Source organism: Malaclemys terrapin, chromosome 2 (genome assembly GCF_027887155.1).
Source record: "Malaclemys terrapin pileata isolate rMalTer1 chromosome 2, rMalTer1.hap1, whole genome shotgun sequence".
NCBI classification, from domain to species: Eukaryota; Metazoa; Chordata; order Testudines; family Emydidae; genus Malaclemys; species Malaclemys terrapin.
In genome coordinates, this window is record NC_071506.1 from 259,621,958 (window position 1) to 259,640,656 (window position 18,699).

An 18,699-nucleotide genomic window follows, 5' to 3' on the forward strand; every position below is an offset into this window, starting at 1 on the left:
GCTGGGGATTGTTGTTATGTCATCAATAACCCGAACTCCAGAAAGGGGTTGAATTTAGACACTAACTTGGAATGTCCATATGCTAGTGAGGACATGGAGGGACAAGTTCTTGTCTTGTCAGACTGTTTAGGAGGGCGACCCACCAACTGCAGGTTGTCTTTTCTGTGACTCACCCAGGGCCCAAATTCAGGGGAGGGTGTGTTTTCTAAAGTCATAGGCCCGTGGCCACAGTCACCCCCTCACCCACCAATGGGGCGCTGACCACCCACAGCAGCAGCCCCCTTCCACCCTGGTACCACAACCCTAATCCGAGCCTGGTACAGAGAGGAGACTTTGGGATGAGGAATTGGATAGCAACTGTCAGCCCACCCAGCACACACTCTGGGGGGCAGGGCCTGGCTTCCCGCTTTGATCATTGCGATCAGGGTCACAGCGCCACTTAGGTTTGGCCCAGCTTCCCCTCCATCATGAGGATGGCCTGACCAATCTGAGTGGTGCTGCGACCCTGTGTGCTAGGTCGCAATGACCAAAGTGGGAAGCTGGGCCAGCCCCATGGGACAGGAGCCACTGCAGGGTGAGTGAGGGGCAGGCTCGTTCTCCAGCACCACTACCCTACCCTTCACCCCTGGTGCCTCTCCTCTGCACCGGGACCATGACCCATCTTCCATCTTCTCAGAACCCACTGGGAAACACTATCCTGAGATGACAGCTTTTCAGCCGTGTTGTTAGCAGACTTAACATTACTAACATCATTACATGTACTGAAGCAGTACACAAAAGCTCCAGTCAGGAGCACAGCCCCATTTGGTAGATGCTGGAAAAGCACACAGTCCTTGCACTGACCTGCTTATGATCTATTATTAAATAAGATATTTGTATTATGGAAGCCCCTAAAGACCTCAACTGAGATCACGGCCCCATTGTGGTAGTTACACTGTCCCTGCCCTTACCAACCTACAGTCTAACTAGACAAGATAGACAAATGGTTGACAGAAGGGAAGTGTTATTATCCCAGTGTCACATATGGAGAACTCAAGCAAAGCGAGATCAAGTAACTTACCCAAGATCACACAGGAATGTCTGTGGCAAAGCCAATAACTGAACCTAAATCCCATCTCTAATTTGAAACAAGATACAAGTCAGTGTAACCAATAAAAATGGAGAGGAAGGATGAGGGTCAAAGATAAGATCCTGTGGTGAAAGAGGTTAGCCCTAATGCTTCCTGACTGTTTCAAATTGTCTGAATGTTTTTCAGTTATCGTTGGCTGCCTCACAGCCGTTGTCGGTTGGCTGGTTTCTTGTAGTTTTTGCAGCAGAACTGAGTCTTCAGGGAGGAGTAATATTGTTTTCATCAGCTGAATGGAATAGGCAGGACAGATTGTTTTCAGAAGAGATAAAGTTTAACCTGTTACAGTGCAGGACACTTTAAAAAACAGATTTAATAAACTGCAGCAATGTTTCTGGAAAGGAGGTGGAGTTGAAATAGTTTTCAGCATTCTGAAAGTTGGCTCAGTGAAGTATGTTTACTTGACAATATCTACAGTGGATCTAACTAGCTGCAAGATTTCTATTTGTGTGCAGTACAGATAGAATTAAGTGGGGTTAGGCAAAGTGCCTGCTTGGTGGCATTGTGGGCTGTTTCTATGAGAAATTGAGGCGTAATAATGTATTCAGCCTTTAGGGGGAAGAACACCTAGATAAGGGAGAATATTACTTTGTGATATACCTGAACTCACAGCACACTCATCCTTCAGCTCTGTTATGACTTTCAGAATTAATTAAATATGAAACTGCTTGAAGAAAAAAAAAGTTAGCCAAGGTGCTTACTCTGCAGATTCAATAAAAACTGTAGCCTCGTCTGAGTTTCTCGTCAATATTCCACAGCACAGTCCAACTGGCATGGAATTCAGACATTGCTGCGAAGTCTCTGGGATGCCTGTGGTCAGTTAATTATGGGTATATCAGTGTCCATACGTAACACTGATTACTACTCTGGAGCTGCCATGGCTCACAGCTTTCTATGATGAATGGACGTTTCTTTAAAAATTCAGAGTCTACTGCCCCAGGCCTTGGCCTTTATAAGATGTGGTGGTTCACATATGAAATGTGGAGCCTGAAATCAATTTCTTTCCCTTTCCACTATGCTAAATGTGTAACAAAATCTCCTCCATTTACAAACTGTTTAAATGAAAAATCTATAGTAGATGGACTCAGTCCTGTGGGGTGCTGCAAAGAACCCATAACTCCCACTGACCTCAAAGGTTTAGAAGGATTAGAAGCCAAGCGACTGCTGAAATAAGAGTTGGAGGAGACAGACTTCTGGGACATCTGAACTTTCAGGCCAGGGCTTTCCAAATGATTTAACCTTCTGATGGAGGGTATGAACCGTATTGATTAGAATCCTATTTAGCAGTAAGATACATTAGAAAAAATGTACGATATCCGAAGTTTATAAATCTGTGCCTAAAAGATCCTCACAGAGTGGTGTCTGCTAGGAGAGCAGAGAGAGAATTCACAAGTGGCAATAACACCTCCATCAATTTTTTTCCATTAACGAGCAGCACAGGCCTCAAACAAACTTTCATGGGCCCCAAATGTTGAATACCTGATGCCGCCCCGCCTTCATTTCAGCAGAATGGACAAACTATGAATCTGAGGCAAAGAAAGGCTAAGTTGCAGTCAGGCGACAAAGAGGAGGAGGAGATGGTGACAACACTAGATATAGTGACAGCACCAGAAAAATCTGATCTCATGCTATCAAATAATCATCTAGAAAGCCATGGAAGTCTTAGCACTGGGTGACACGAGGGACTGATGAGAGCACAGAGGTTTTCATAGCTGGGGAACTTGGTTTGAATTAGCCATGTTGATAGGGTAGTAACAAAGTAAGGGTTGTAGGCCTCTATGAATGAGTTGGTGACACTGGAGTATATAGCAAATGAAGTTGGGAAAGAAAAATGCCCTCCCCCCAGAACATAAGGCCCCACTTACATTGAAAGGAGCCTCATGAATGTTCCCGTCATCTGCACAAACCCCAACTTTTCCCCTCTATCTCCTCACAAACACCACATTCTCCCTTCTTCTTCCCCCAATCCCACATGCTTCCTCTCCATTGCTTCTCCTGCCACCCCCTTCATCCTCCCCTCCCTCTGCAAAAAACTCCCATCCCTCCCAGCACAAGCTGCTTCCTCAAAACCCTGCAACACTGCCCCTACCTCTTGTGTTTCCCTGCCCGAAACCCCACAGTCTCCAGCTCCACCCCCTTCTCTCCCTGTCTCAAGTCCCCACTGTCTCTGCCAGCTCTCCCCACCCAGGTTCTGCCGTACCAGCACCCAGCACTCACCAGCTCTCCCTCTTTAAGTTGCTTTCTTGCCCCACCCCACCCAAGTCTGTACACAGTCCGTATTGCCAGCCCCCAAGGTTCAATACCCTGTCAGGCCTCACAAAATCACAAAACTGGCCCAACACCTTGGCTTTTTTTTTTTTTTTTTTAAAGATTCTATTGTGGGGGTTTTGTCCACTTTTGATTTTTGCCATTCCCCTGCCCACCCCTATTGCATGGAATACTTACAGGGCTGCTGCTTTCCCAAATGTCCTGAGTAAGGTGATTCTGGCCCCTGCTGCAGGCGCTCTCGGGCTGCCTGATGATGCAGAGCTCCCAGCTTCTCCTCAGATCCCCCCCCCCCGCCTGATGATTAATTAATTCTGTGCCCAGCCCCACCTCAGATGCTCTGCATGCCCCTGGGAGGGGGGGCAATGTTAGCTTCAGAGGCTCTGACTTCCTCCTCAGTCCTCCTGTTGTACAGATGGAGAGAACTTAGGGAGGAACAGCAGAGTGACTCACTTTTCATTGGAGGGGAGGAGGGAGTGAAGCCATCCTGAACTGCTGGGCAATTTCTGCTCCCACCTACCCCACCCATGAGAATGGTGTCAGATGCTCCCTTTCTCACCTAAAAACTCTGCTCCCCAGGGGGTGGGCAGAGAGAGAGAGTTCTGCCTGTGTCCTGCAGCAGCCCCCACTAGGAAGACAGCAGTCAGAGAGGGTATTTCCCCAGGCAGGGCTGGAGCTTCTCTTGTCAATATGGGACTAACTCTAGCAGGGCCGAACTCATGAGGCTCCCAAAAAAACCCTGACAGTTGACAATGCTAAGAGGTGCCTACTCCCCAAGAGACCCTGCCTTTGTTCCAGCTCTGAAACCTTCCCCTTCTCCCCAAGTTTCCCCGCTCACTATCTGAGCCCTATCTACCTTTTACGTAGAAGGAGAGGTGGCTGCTGCTGGTGGGAAGGCCAGTATCCAGAACTCCTCCCTCACCTCCAGAGACCCTCTGCACGCAGCTGTGGGAGGGGAGGGGGAATGGAGGAAAGGGACCCAGTCAGGATTGGGAAGGAGCTGAGCCAGCTGTACAGAGGAGTCTCAGGGCAGCTTTCCACCTGCCCCTTGGGAGAGCACAGGAATTGTTGCTGGCTGGAGTCTGCAGGGAGGCATCTGCTGGAGTTCTGCACACCTGTACCATTCAAAAACCATGAGCCAGGCCGTCATGTGGCAGGAGGTTGTTTTAAAATTCATGAGATTTTTGAAAGTAGTAATTTTTGCTTTCCTTTTATTTGCCTCTGGTGTTTGAACCCTTAAGGGGACATGCTTTCAAGTTTCTCTCTGCAGCCATGAGAGCTAAAAACTTGGGCCCAGATCCATAAACGTATTTAGGCTCCTAACTTCCAACCTAAAAACCTTTGTTGATCAGGGCCTTAGGTTTGCTGACCAAAGCAATTCTGGCTGCTGTCAGCCACCTTCCCCGCCAGCCAACAATGCAGAGAAGAAAAGAACTGGCCCCTGGAAGCTGAAAAATTGGGAGTGGGAGCATGTCACAGTCCACACTATAATTTCACCTTTCTTTGGTGATCTTAGTTCAGTTCCCATTGGACATGTATCTATAATTCTCTTTGGAGGCAGTCTCAGCAGAGAGATCCAGGACTAAGATGAAGACAAAACAACCCGTTGTGCCACTCCTCCATCTGGCTGAGGCACATTGATAGGGTACTATGCTGTTGTCCATATTGTACCAGTTCTGTAGCTAAATGGAGAACTTCACAAGTATTAAGATGCACTTAATAAAAATAAAGATGCACATTAGCCACGCCATGGGATTGCTGGAGTGTAATGAAAAAAATCCCAACATTACCAAATGTTATGAAAATTTTACTTACTAACATGTGAAACATTGATTGAGAGTCTGCAATATCCCTTAGGAGTGAAACCAGAGCTCCACACTGCCTGGATAAAAACTCAGGCAGGTTTTAATATGATTTTTATGGTTTTATATTAAGACACCATCTTAAAAGAAGTTAGTGATGCCAAAAGAGTGATTTGAGAGAAGGGCCAGTTAAGTTATTCCCAGAGGACACAGAGGACGATATTGAAATAAATAAATTACATTATATAAAGTTAGAAAATTTCACTACTGACCCAAATTGTTCCTTATGCAAAGAGACAGCAAACTCGATAAGGGCTAGGGGAGAGCCAAGAGGAGTCACTTCTGAAAGGAACATGATTTAACTATATTTAGAATTCAGCAAAGCAAACATTATTATGGGTGTGGAACAACAAAGTAGCCATTTTAAACAATAAGGAGAACATTTTGAAGGGGCTGGTAGCATTTCAGTCTCATTATTTCCGTTGATTTTAACAGAATGCATGTAACAAAAACCCACAAAATGTTTTGAAACTGTTTCCTTTAAGTGTCTGAATTTTATATTACTGTAGCAAGACACCAGCCCTAAAAAGAAATTAATAAGTGAACAGGTAGCTATTGTACCGATCATACTGAAATAATATTTATGGCCTAGAGAAAGATCTTTGTGGTACTGCCCCAAATAATCAACTCTGTTAAGGACTTTCTTTTTATACTGTGAACCTTTTAATGAACCATTAGGACAAGTTCTAGCTAAGTCCAATATGCTCTGACTTGTATAGTAGAACTGCACCTCAAGGCTATGTAGAGAGACTTTTCAGATGTCACTGATGTCATATCTGCCACATAGAGTTTCTATGTCCAGTGGAGCATGACTACACATTTTATTACTGGTATCTCTGTTTATTTTAGAATTAAGTGCAGTGCATGGAGCCCACAGCTTCCTTTGGCACCCCACCTGAGTGAGTGTGGAACTACATAATCCAAACTGTCTTGCTTTGTAGGATACAAACATTGATGCTCTCTGCAAATTAGTTGACAAAGCACAGCACGTTAGGACATGTAGCCCCATACTCACAGGTGCCGCACCAGGAAAGGTTGCAGATTTTCCAGCCCTGACAAGTCTGAACTCATGCCTGGGTGTGGGAAAGAATAGGGACGTCCTGTCAGTGAGCCCACAAAAGCCAGCAACTCTCTTCCCCTTTTTGCCAAATGCTTCTCCATTCAGAACCAAGAACCACATCCCCCTCCCTCTTCTGTGCCCAGAGTCCTATCTCTATTCCTTCTCCCACTGTCAAATCACGTGCACTGTTTTTCCCTTTTAAAGCTGAAATGCCCAAACAGAGGAAGACTCATCATCATGCCTTGTGGTGCTGCTGGATGACCTCCTCCTGTCCCTAAGTGTGTGGAGGGCACCCACAACCTGGTCTGGAAGCCAAGTGCAAGGGATCCAGGCTATTAGCTGAGGATAGGTGCATTTGGGAACGATTCAGATAATTTTGGAATGACCTTGCTCATGAATGGGCAGTGGGCAGTAGTTTGTGAGGTCCACCCAGTCAACAGAACATTTCTTAAGACTATGATGTGTTTCCAGCCATGTGGGAGGTTTCCTTCAGCCAATCTGGAGTGGCAATCTCTGTTCTCCAGGCTGTTATGTTTTCAGGCATCTTTCAACAGCTCCAAGGGGCATGTCTGTGAATCACAGCAGGTGACTCAGATTTCTTCCAGCACTTGTGGAATTCATGCACTGAATTTCATACATGGAAAGGTGTCTATTCTTTTCATTTTGTGGCTACCGTAGTGTTTAGACATATATCACCAATACATTAAAAGGTTGGGAAAGATTCCCTTTGGACAAAAATGGACACTAATCCCTTTACCTGGCATCTTTGAGATCACTGGAGGGCAGATGACTACATACTGTAAATGACTCTCTAATTTTCATATCTGCTGCCTCAGGAGCATCTTTTCTAATTTACATAATGCAACCCAACAATTTACCACCCTGTGAATTTCTTGGCCACACTTGAGTCTCTTCCCCAACCTCCCTCTTTCTTCCCTGTGCTGATCACAGATTTTATTAGCAGGATCTGATAAACTACCAGGCTGAAGAAAAGCAGGGGAGATGGACTTGAGTACAGAGTTTATGGAGGAAGAGTGAAGTGTGTGTCTTTTGGAATAGTGTAGATATAGAGTTGAAAATCAATGTTATTTAATTAGCAAGGTTCTGGTATATCAACCAATTTTCTCTGAGAAATAATATGAATCTATAATATACGAAGTGTATGCATTGTTACCATATGCTTCTAGTAAGTTACAGGCCACTATGGAAATAAAATCGAAAGATATACAGGAGGCCCTCAGCCAGTTCCAAAGCTGCCTTAAAAAACACACCCAACCCCCACCCTAAGCCTAGGCCCTAGTTCACAGCTGCTGAGGAAAGTGGTTTTATGCATATTAGAGTAACTAGCTTCCATCAGGAGGGGGATAATCATAGTATCTGCCATTCACTGAATATGCTGAAAACAGGACCTTGTCAGCTGGAGATCCTCCTAACCTTCTATTTTTATGCATCCATTCCCCTGTAAGCAATAATATATCAAGAGGCTGGACAGAGTAAGCGTGAAAGAAATAGACACTGTGGCTATATTGAGAGTAGGAGGCATTTTAGGAGGATTTGCTTTTTGTTGTCTCATCTTATAGTACATAGAATCATAGAACTGGAAGAGACCTCGAGATGTCATCTAGTCCAGTCCCCTGAACTCCTGGCAGTTCTAAGTATTAGCTAGACCATCCCTGACAGGTGTTTGTCCAACCTGCTCTTAAAAATCTCCAATGATAGAGATTCCACAACCTCCCTAGGTAATTTATTCCAGCACTTAACCACCCTGACAGGAAGTTTTTCCTAATGTTCAACCTAAACCTCCCTTGCTGCAATTTAAGCCCATTGCTTCTTGTCCTATCCTCAGCGGTTAAGAAAAACAGTTTTTCTTCCTCCTCCTTTTAACAACCTTTTATGTACTTGAAAACTGTTATCATGTCCCCTCTCAGTCTTCTCTTTTCCAGACTAAACAAACCCAATTTTTTCAATCTTCCATCATAGGTCATGTTTTCTAGACCTTTAGTCATTTTTGTCACTCTTCTCTGAACTCTCTCCAATTTGTCCACATCCTTCCTGAAATGTGGCGCCCAGAGGCGCCAGTCAAGGCCTAATTAGAGTGGAGTAGAGCAGAAGAATTACTTCTCATGTCTTGCTTGCAACACTCCTGCTAATACATCCCAGAAGGATGTTAGCTTTTTTAGCAACATTGTTACCCTGTTGACTACTATTTAGCTTGTGGTCCATTATGACCCCCAGATACCTTTCTGCAGTACTGTTTCCTAGGCAGTCATTTCCCATTTTATATGTGCGCAACTGATTGTTCCTTCCTAAGTGGAGTACTTTGAATTTGTCCTTATTGAATTTCATCCTATTTACTTCAGACCATTTCTCCAGTTTGCCCAGATCATTTTGAATTTTAATCCTATCCTCCAAAGCACTTGCAACCCCTCCCAGCTTGATATCGTCCACAAACTTTATAAGTGTACTCTCTCTGCCATTATCTAAATCATCGATGAAAATACTGAACAGAACCGGACCCAGAACTGATCCCTGTGGGACCCCACTCGTTATGCCCTTCCAGGCTGACTGTGAACCACTGATAACTACTCTCTGGGAACAGTTTTCCAACCAGTTTTGCATGCATCTTATAGTAACTCCATCAAAGTTGCATTTCCCTAGTTTATTTACGAAAAGGTCATGTGGGACAGTATCAAAAGCTTTACTAAAATCAAGATATACCACATCTACCACTTCACCCTATCCACAAGGCTTGTTACCCAGTCAAAGAAAGCTATCAGGTTGTTTGACACGATGTGTTTTTGACAAATCTTTGTAGACTGTTACTTATCACCTTATTATCTTCTAGATGTTTGCAAATTGATTGCTTCATTATTTTCTCCATTATATTTCCGGGTACAGAAGTTAAGCTGACTGATCTGTAATACTCTAGGTTGTCCTTATTTCCTTTTTTATGGATGGACACTATATTTGCCTTTTTCCAGTCTTCTGGAATCTCTCTGGTCTTCCATGATGTCTCAAAGATAATCGCTAATGGCTCAGATATCTCCTCAGTCAGCTCGAGTATTCTAGGATGCATCAGGTCTTGGTGACTTGAAGACATCTAATTTGTCCAAGTAATTTTTAACTTGTTCTTTCCCTATTTTAGCCTCTTCTGTTCCTACCTCATTTTCACTGCCATTCACTACGTTAGGTGTCCAATCACCACCAACCTTCTTGGTGAAAACCGAAACAAAGAAGTCATTAAGCATCTCTGCCATTTCCACCTTTTCTGTTATTATTTCCCCCCTCATTGAGTAACAGGCCTACTCTGTCCTTGGTCTTCCTCTTGCTTCTAATGTATTTGTAGAATGTTTTCTTGTTTACCCTTTATGGCTCTAGCTAGTTTGATCTCATTTTATGCCTTGGCCTTTCTAGTTTTGTCCCTACATACTTGTAGTATTTGTTTATATTCATCCTTTGTAATTTGACCTATTTTCCACTTTTTGTAGGACTCTTTTTTGATTTTTAGATGGTTTAGATCTCCTGGTTAAGCTACCTGATTGTGGTGGTACTTATTTAGCTGAAGGTTGATGCAGCTGCCGATTTTCCTGCCTTACGTGCATTTTATTTATTGGAATGGCAAAGGAAAAAGGGGAAGGGTGTAGAAGGTTAATATTCTATTCCTCACAGTATAACTACATCTTTCCCATGATCTGGGATGAACTTTAGGAGCAGGTTCACATATAGACTAGCTTCTAAAGCCTCAGCTCATGCTCAGGCCTCTTTACACATGCCAGTTTGTTGTACAACTCAAGGTAAAAATGGTGTTGCACTCTCTCCAGCTATATGCATTTTAACAAAGGAAGTCAAGCTCAACTGAGAAATAATTTGCAACACTTGTCAGGTTTCCCTGATGGTATATTAAAGCCTCAACATTTTACATGACACTTATGGGAAAATCTCAACATGTGTACTATAGATGGCTTCTATTAACACCCAGGGCCAGTACTACTGAGTTCTTTCACTACTCTTGAGTTCCTTTTGTTGTAAATGGGGCCAAGGCAGGTCTTGGATATTTCCTTACTAGTGTAGACATTTCACTTAAACTGCATACAGCATGCAGGGGTCTGGTATTTTCACTTTGTATTCAGCTAATTATTGCACTGCATGATAGTAATCATTGATAACGGTAAACACTGTTGCCTCAAGCTTATTTAACCAACCTATGCTATTGCCTTGCATTCTAGAAGGCATTTCTATGCAGTGCGAAGGCAAAAGGGGGCAGTTTATCTCCTGTTGAGGGAGATAAAGCATGAGATGACCATTATGGTTCTTGCTGGCACCAGTGACGACTGGAAGTGATAATCTTGGTTGCCTTGGGGAAAGTGGGCAGTTGCTGGCTGATCTGCAGAAGGCTGCATCACTCTATCCAAAGAGCAGGAGCATGGGGCGAGATGTTAATGAAGAGAATACCTTGACTGATTTAGTAAGACAAGTAAAAAAAGGTAATGGGAGCAATCCAGGGCTGCAGGTTGGATGCTATACTATGTGTGTATAACACATTTTAATGTAAATAATTGTACACTTGAACGTCTCACACTCGAGTTCCTCCCTGGCAGAAAGTAGGATCACACATTTATACACAGCCCAGTTTTGCTTGAAGGAAGGTAATGAAATGTTCTCATCAACTATGTTTTTATCTAGGTACTAAGAGTCCAGAAATAGTTCATGCAGAAAAAAACTGATGCTCCCGGTGAATGTAGCCAGATGGCATTCTTCTTTACAGACTACATGGTACCAGTATGCCATTCTCTCACAAGGATGTTAGACTCTTACTCTAATGTTCAAGAGTTCTAGGATTTATAACTTTTCTCTTGATGGGTAGAGAAAGCATCCGAGCTCCAGTTCAGATTATTCATGCAAGACCTGGCAGAATTTCACACTGAAAGTTTCTGGTTCAGTTGAGAACGTGCAACGTTACCGTCTCTCTTCATTTGCTACTGATAAATCCCCTCATGGGGAAATGCAAGTGGCTGCATAGTACATTCATTATAAATTGAGTACTGCACTTGCAGGCTGGTCCTGTAAATGAAATGCTGCACCTCCTGAAGCTAGTACATATAACCCACTTTACTGAAACAGACCTTTTATTTATCCCCTTTCTACTCGAATACCAAGCAAAAACTTGCATACTTTTATTTGTTTTTACCTACCAGGCTGTGAATAGGATATTTAAGCAGAAATAAAGCTACCCAGACATCTCCTGGTCAGCATGGTGACAAGGAAATGGATTCCATTGTAACAGAAAGTACAAGAAAATTGGTTTAGGCAGCCACAGTGTTTGGAAAAGTAAATAGCCCCACAGCTATCTTATTAGCTTCCTTCAAACCCATCCTTAAATGCTCCTTTGCTGTGATGCCTACAAAAAACTTGACAACACTCCACACACCAGTAGCCTGAGACCACTGCCTGTCATGCTGACCACTATTATCTGGATTGTTTCCTGTACTCCACTCCTCCATTTATGTGTCTGGCTCTAGCTGTTGTCCCTTGTCTTATAATTTAAGTATAAGCTCTTTGGAGCAGGGACTAGCTTGTTGTTGTGTTTGTACAGTGCCTAGCCCAATGGGGTCCTGGGCCATGAGTGGAAAAATAGGACTAGAAAATCCTTAGCACTTCAGCTGAGTTAACACTTCTTTTGTATCAAAGCAGAAAGTACTATTAGTTGGAGAAAAGCTAATATTTCAGATAAAATTACAAGACACTTGCAGTGGCTCTTGGGCTTTTCTATAGCAACAATCACTATAGTATGACCTTGTACTTTCAGGCTTAATGGTAAAAGGAGTAGCTGTGTCTACTTCGAGTACAATAGTACTTTGAGTACAGACAAGGTAGCAGTGGTTTTAAAGCACTGTGGCATGCAGCCCCGCTTGATGTTAGGTGACATCATGCTTGCTGCTGGCAGTCAGGGTACGCTAGTGGTCCTGTCATTGGTATGGCTAGCATAGCTGCATCACTGATAGCAATAGTGGGAAATCTGAGGAAATAAAAGCTAGAATAAACTCAGCCCATCTGAGTTAGATGGACTCAATCTATCCTCAGTGGTCCCTCCCAGCCGCAGTCTCGCCAGTGGCTGGATTATTCCTGTTTTTTAGTGCTTTGGTTTTTAATCTTAAAAGCAGAGAAAAAATGTGGAAGGTGTCAAGATACTTTGAGATTTGTCCTCTATTTTCTGAAAAAAATTGAAGAGTTGTAGAAAACGCAGGTCATCTAGGGGATTGAAAAAGTCTCTAATTACGGAGGCTGGGCTCTCTCGGTGGATATCTGCTACAGAAGATGACCATCTGCCTTTCTTAAAAGAACTGGCTGATTTTAAGGCAGGGTATTCTTCCACTCCTCAACATCATCTGATTTGGAGTAGGGAAGTAACTCTACATTAGCTCACTTCTCAGTTCTGAGGCCTAATGAAGGGTCCACATTTGTTAGTCCCCACAGTGTTGCGATTTTCAGGAGCAGGGCTCAGCTCTTGATTTCTCTTGTTTTTTTTCAGGTAAGTGTTCTGAAGCATTATCTAACCCCATTACTGAAATCTGGAAAGAGGGGACAGAAATGGAGGTGAACATTCCTGATTGCCAGCAGTTCTGGTTTATGTGCAGGCTCCTTTCAGGAGTCCAGAACAATTAACAGTCAAGATAACCTGTTGTCACCATCTAGCATCTAGATGCATTCTTAAAAAATGGACCCTTTCTCGAGATTATCTTGACCCTACTGCTATACATAGGTACTAATATAGCTCCTATCACTGTTGTATCCAAACACCTCATAACTACACATGCCCTGGTAGGGAATAGGTGAGTTTGGGGGTGGGGAGGGTTCAGCAGGGTGTGGCTGAGGTGGGTGTAGGAGCTGTTTGTGTCTGTGTGTGGGAGAGAAGTGGCAGAAACCCAGTCAAAGCACATGGGTGCATGCACATCATACAGTATCCATAGGGATAAAATATCTCAAAGCAGCAATGTCCCAAAACGTGCTTGGACTTGTGCTCCCCAAGCACATGGGACTGAGGATATAAAACACAGTGGCCACCTGCTGGGTCTTTCTCCTTCACCCACTTGTGCTGCAAGTAACAAGGACACACTGAAAACTCAGAGGACTGGCCCAGATTTCAAGGGTGAAATATGTGTATTCTACACTGCAATATCCAGTGGGGTGAGAAAAACTGCTTAAGCTAGATGTTCCCCCGTCTAATAGGGTTGAGAGTTCAGATTGCATGGTTATATTTTATTTTATTTTGATAACGGACTTTTTTGCCTAACACTTATATTCACTTAAAATCTAATCTTTTGTAGTCAATACACTTGGTTTACTGTTTACCTCTACCAGTGAGTTTGTATGAAGCGTGTGGCAAATCTGCGCAGGTTTTGCAAAGGCTGGTGTATATCCACTTTCATTGATGAAGTAGTGAATCAATTAATAAATTGCAAGATGCTATATTCCTGAGGTACAGTGCTGGGAGCTAGGGGGATTTGGCTCTGGTGCCTTTCTCTGTGCGATATATGAGTGGTTCTGGGAGCATTCATGCAATCTAGCTGGGTGTAGGGCTCCACCTGCGCTTGTACTGAGTGGTAACAATACCTGGAGAGATTTGCTGCTGGTCCCTAGCAAGGCATTGAGAGAGACAGCCCAGGCTGGAGAGAGTTCAGGGGGCACGCGGTGCCACGGTTCCAGGCTGCACCCCAGGGGTCCCATTACAGGAGCACCCCTTCAGAAGCCATTCATCCAGAAAGGGGAAGTGAATGGACACTGTTAATGGAAAAATCTCCTATCAAATGCAAACTTGAAGTAGAGGACCTGTAGGGACATTACTGGAAGAAGTAGTTTTCCTGCCAAGGAGCTCCAGTTGTTTTGACTCTGTGTCAGAAGGTATGGACTAAGTTAGATTTGGGAGGTCTAGGGCACCTTCTTGAGTCTGGCGTGTCCTCATTGGGGTATAGTTCCTGAGGCACTGAATAGTTAAAACTGCACAAGAGCCCTGCACTGAGATCTCTGAGTATGAGGTATTGTCTTCTGAGTCCAAAGGAGGGGCTGTAGTCATCAGTACCAGGGCCAGTACTGGAGGCTGCTACCATACTGTGGGGACTGGTAGATGGATAGCTACTAGGGCTTCAACTTTTGCTGGACCCTGATGTAAAGAGCTGGTTGGTAGGGATAGCGCCACCACTGGGAAACTCATCTTGGTGTTCCACAAGAGTGGGGGACTCCGGTTCCTCAGAAATGAAGAGATCTTAATGTGAAAGAAATCTAGAGGGTGCCAGAGAGCTATGATAATGCATAGTGAAGACTGGAGGCAGTTCCGGAGCTCGAGTCAGGAACAGGAAGCAAGCTGTGGTTAAAGAGAGTGCCAATGGAACTGTCAAGGTGGGATCTCTACTCCCCGGGTGCATACAGCCTGAGGAAGATGGTGTCAGAGAAGGAGTAGAGGTAAGAGAGGGCTCTGTCTGAGACTGGGATGAAGATGGTATTGGTGCCTTGGACTTTCTCTTGTCATTAGATTTTGATGAGTCTTGATTCCTGAAGAACGTCTGAGAAGATGGATCTCGGCAATTTTAGCTGGCAGGCTTATCCTAGGATGTGTTTAGACAATACCGAGGTTCTGGTGCTGATGTCTAATGGAGCCTTGGAGGTACCATTTCAGGACACACAGTTTCCTCAGTAACAACTCTGAAGTGACCTACCTCCTCTTCTTCTCTCAGAAGACTAAGACTTCTTTTTATTAATTATTATTATTATTATTTGGAGTGTTTCAGCTTCCAATAGGTACTGAAGTACTGGGGGGAGTCAGACACCACACAGGCCTTAGGGACTGTTGCATGAAGAGCTTCAGTTTTACTTCCTTCTCTTTGCTTTTACACCCCATAAAAACTTTGCAGTTGGATGGAACATGAGATATGCTGAGACTGCTAGAATGCCTGTTGCTCCAGGAGAAAAACTTATTGCAGGTCTGGCAAGCTTTGAATCCCAAGGCCTTTGGTGTACCCCAGATAAGAGGCCAAGAGAGCAAAGGATTCAGGCCTGGAAACTGGGGGGAAGTAAAAGAGGGAGGACCTCCCCAAAGGCAACAATTTATGCCAATAAGGAAATAATAAGCAAAAAGAAATCTCAATAATGGAAGGATAAAGTAACTTAATAGCCACTAGGAAGCAGTGGACACAGAATTGCTCCATCTCAAGCCACAGGCTGTTGAAAAGGAACTGGAGTGGTAGCAATTCGCTCCTCCCTATAGGCCCTTAAGAATGTAAGAACAACCATACTGGGTCAGATCAAAGGTCTATCTAGCCCAGTATCCTGTCTTCCAATAGGGGCCAACGCCAGGTGCTTCAGAGGGAATGAAAAGAACAGGTAATCACTAAAAGTGATCCATCCCGTCACCCATTTCCAGCTTCGGTTCTGAGGCGAGGTCATGCAGTAAGCAGGCATGGACTAACTCAAATCCCTGGTCAATACCGCATGGGCACATGCACATCATACCATGGAGCACTCCCAGGGACATACATTTGAAGAAACTAGATTTCCCCAAAACAACCACCTCTCCCATAGCCTGCTTCCCTACCTCTTTAAACTCCTGTGGTTTGTTGTCATTTTATTGTATTTTTGATTTGATTCACAGGGCAGGGAGCTTGTCTTTATTTCCTCACAAAGCAACATGCACGTCCATGAAGGTACACAAATCCTGTATGTCCCTTGTTTTCCTCATTTGTATACCAGTTTATAGTTGTCTAGCTTCTGGGCACCATGTAACACAGTCTTTAGTATTTACTGCAGAGTTCAAACTTGCTCTTGGTCAAGGAAAGCAAAGGTCAATCTTGCAAAGTTTCAAAATTACCATGATCGGATTGGAAATTCTTATTGATTCCTGCTTGTGCTGTGTCTTGTACAAAAACTATGTTGTCTCATCAGCTCCCTGGAGTTGTGTGAAACTTCTCAGCTCATGCCACTCTGGATGTCTTCAGATATATCGCAGTGAATCTAAATACTAATCAGATCAGGAACAATTACTCCTGAAGGGTGTCTTCACCAGACTTTACTACCTCAAAATTAATTAATTACCACATTTGTGAAAATTAGTGTGGACACTCCCCCACATTCCTTCTTTACTCCTGGTCATCAGCCTATATGTTACAGGATACATTCTGCCACTTATTGTCCTAAAGATATAATTGAAAGATACCAGTTTATAAAAAAATATTTTTCCTAAAATAGTTTTGTCTATTACATAGTCAGACACATTCTTTAGAATACCAGTACACTTGCCTAAAGTGGGGAGCTATGAACAGATTAAGAAAGATATGCTTTCACAAGCTATTTTGAAAGTTTCCTCTTATACATTGCACGGCATTGCATAGATACAGCACTTTTGAGAGTTTCAAGACAAAGTTCATCATTACAAATAATGTAGTTTGATCTGAGAAAGAAAACACAGGACACACCTTAATTTTTAAAAATAAATTTAGATTTAAATTGATATTTTCAACATAGGAATGATCAATAATGCCGATTAAGAGTGACCGTAATATCAGGAAAAAAAGTTTTGCTCTCAGATGCTGGACAAAATAATGTTTTCAGATCCAGCAGTATGGCTACAAATATACTAGCAAATCACATATATTAACAGGCTTGTTGCAGATGAAAACCTCAGATTTAATTTTGTCCCATAATGGAACACACGGACTGTAGCATTTTTTAAAATCTGCCTTTTCCTTCCTCTTTTTGTAGCTTGCACCTTCTCTTTTTACCTATTAGCATTTGCTGGTGTTTTGAAATGACACTTGCCAGGTTGTTTAGTTGCCAGGCTGTAGCACAATGCTGTAAGCGGTATCACCCTGTGCCAAGAATGACTTCAGTGAACTAACCCAAGTTGAGAAGGCTGAATCTTTTCCCTACTTTTTCCCTGGGGGGAGGGAGTGGATAGGAATAAATTCTAAAGTAAAATTCAAAGCATTGCATAGCTACATTTGAAGAGAAGGGCACTGACTCAGTTTGTGTATAATTATGAAAGATTTGTATGGGGATGCCAACTATACTGGAATATATGGATCTTTTAAAATGACTAGACATGTCTTGACTAAGAAGTATACTTGTCTAAAAAAACTCCAGAGATAAGGTAACATTGAAGCCCCAGATGTTTGTTCTGGAGCGCACTCAGCAAAAATTCTGTTTAGTCTATAGCGTGGCTCTGTAAAAGATGGTTTGTAAAAGTTTGTCCATGACCAGATGAAATGTTAGCATTCTACTAGCAAGACCCATACGTAAACACATTTATACTAAAAATTCTAGTGAGAGTATAGATAGAAAATTGGACAGTAAGGAGCTGTCTAGTATACAGAGAAGTCACAAGAGGAAATAAAGTATAGACTTGCCTTAAGAAGCCTTAGTACCATCTTTGGAATGCATGTGTTTGAAAATACAGTAACTGAGCTCCCACTCTATATAATGGGGACCTACTGTATTCTATCACAGTACCGGATATTATTCTGGGAAGTGAGCCAGGTGTTGTGAATCTAGATTAACCTAACATTGCTACTGAAAAGCATGTACAATGTATATGCAGAAATGTGTAGTGCCCATTACTGTTACTTACTCAGCAAGACCCATGTAAACAAAATGTTTTAGCACATTGTCAATGGATTCCGGTATTAAACACATAAGCCAATCTAATGTACCTAACTAGGTAATTCACATTGTCATCGTCTAGGAAATGAGAGACTGAGCAACAGCCTGAGTGAACAGAGAAAGGCCCCTCCTACAGTAGGGAGCCAGCAAAGGAGAGGAAGCAGTGGGAGAAAGGGGTGAATAAAAGGTGCCTTAGGAGCTTGGGAGAAAGGACAGAAATCCTCTTCAGGAACTGGAGAGTAGCAGCAGCAGCCTTCTGTATGTATGGCTTCGATCCACGTCGGGGGGAGGATAGCTCAGTGGTTTGAGCATTGGCCTGCTAAACCCAGGGTTGAGAGTTCAATCCTTGAGGAGGCCACTTAGGGATCTGGGGCAAAAATTTGTCCGGGGATTGGCCCTGCTTTGAGCAGGGGGTTGGACTAGATGACCTCCTGAGGTCCCTTCCAACCTTGATATTCTATGATACTATGATATAGTATATAAAGTGAAATAACTAGCAAATTTTGAATTACTGGGCAATTATATTCCTTCTCAGGAACATGATGAATGGAAATTTATGATAATCACCCTAACTTCATGAATTATGAGACTTTAATTCTCTCAATTGCCTGGTTATTCTCCTGCTGGAGAGAGAGAGACACACACACACACACACATATATACATATGCGGCCTTTAGACATTGACAAAATATATCAAAATTAGCCTGATCCCAGATAATCAAAACATGTACTTTAACAT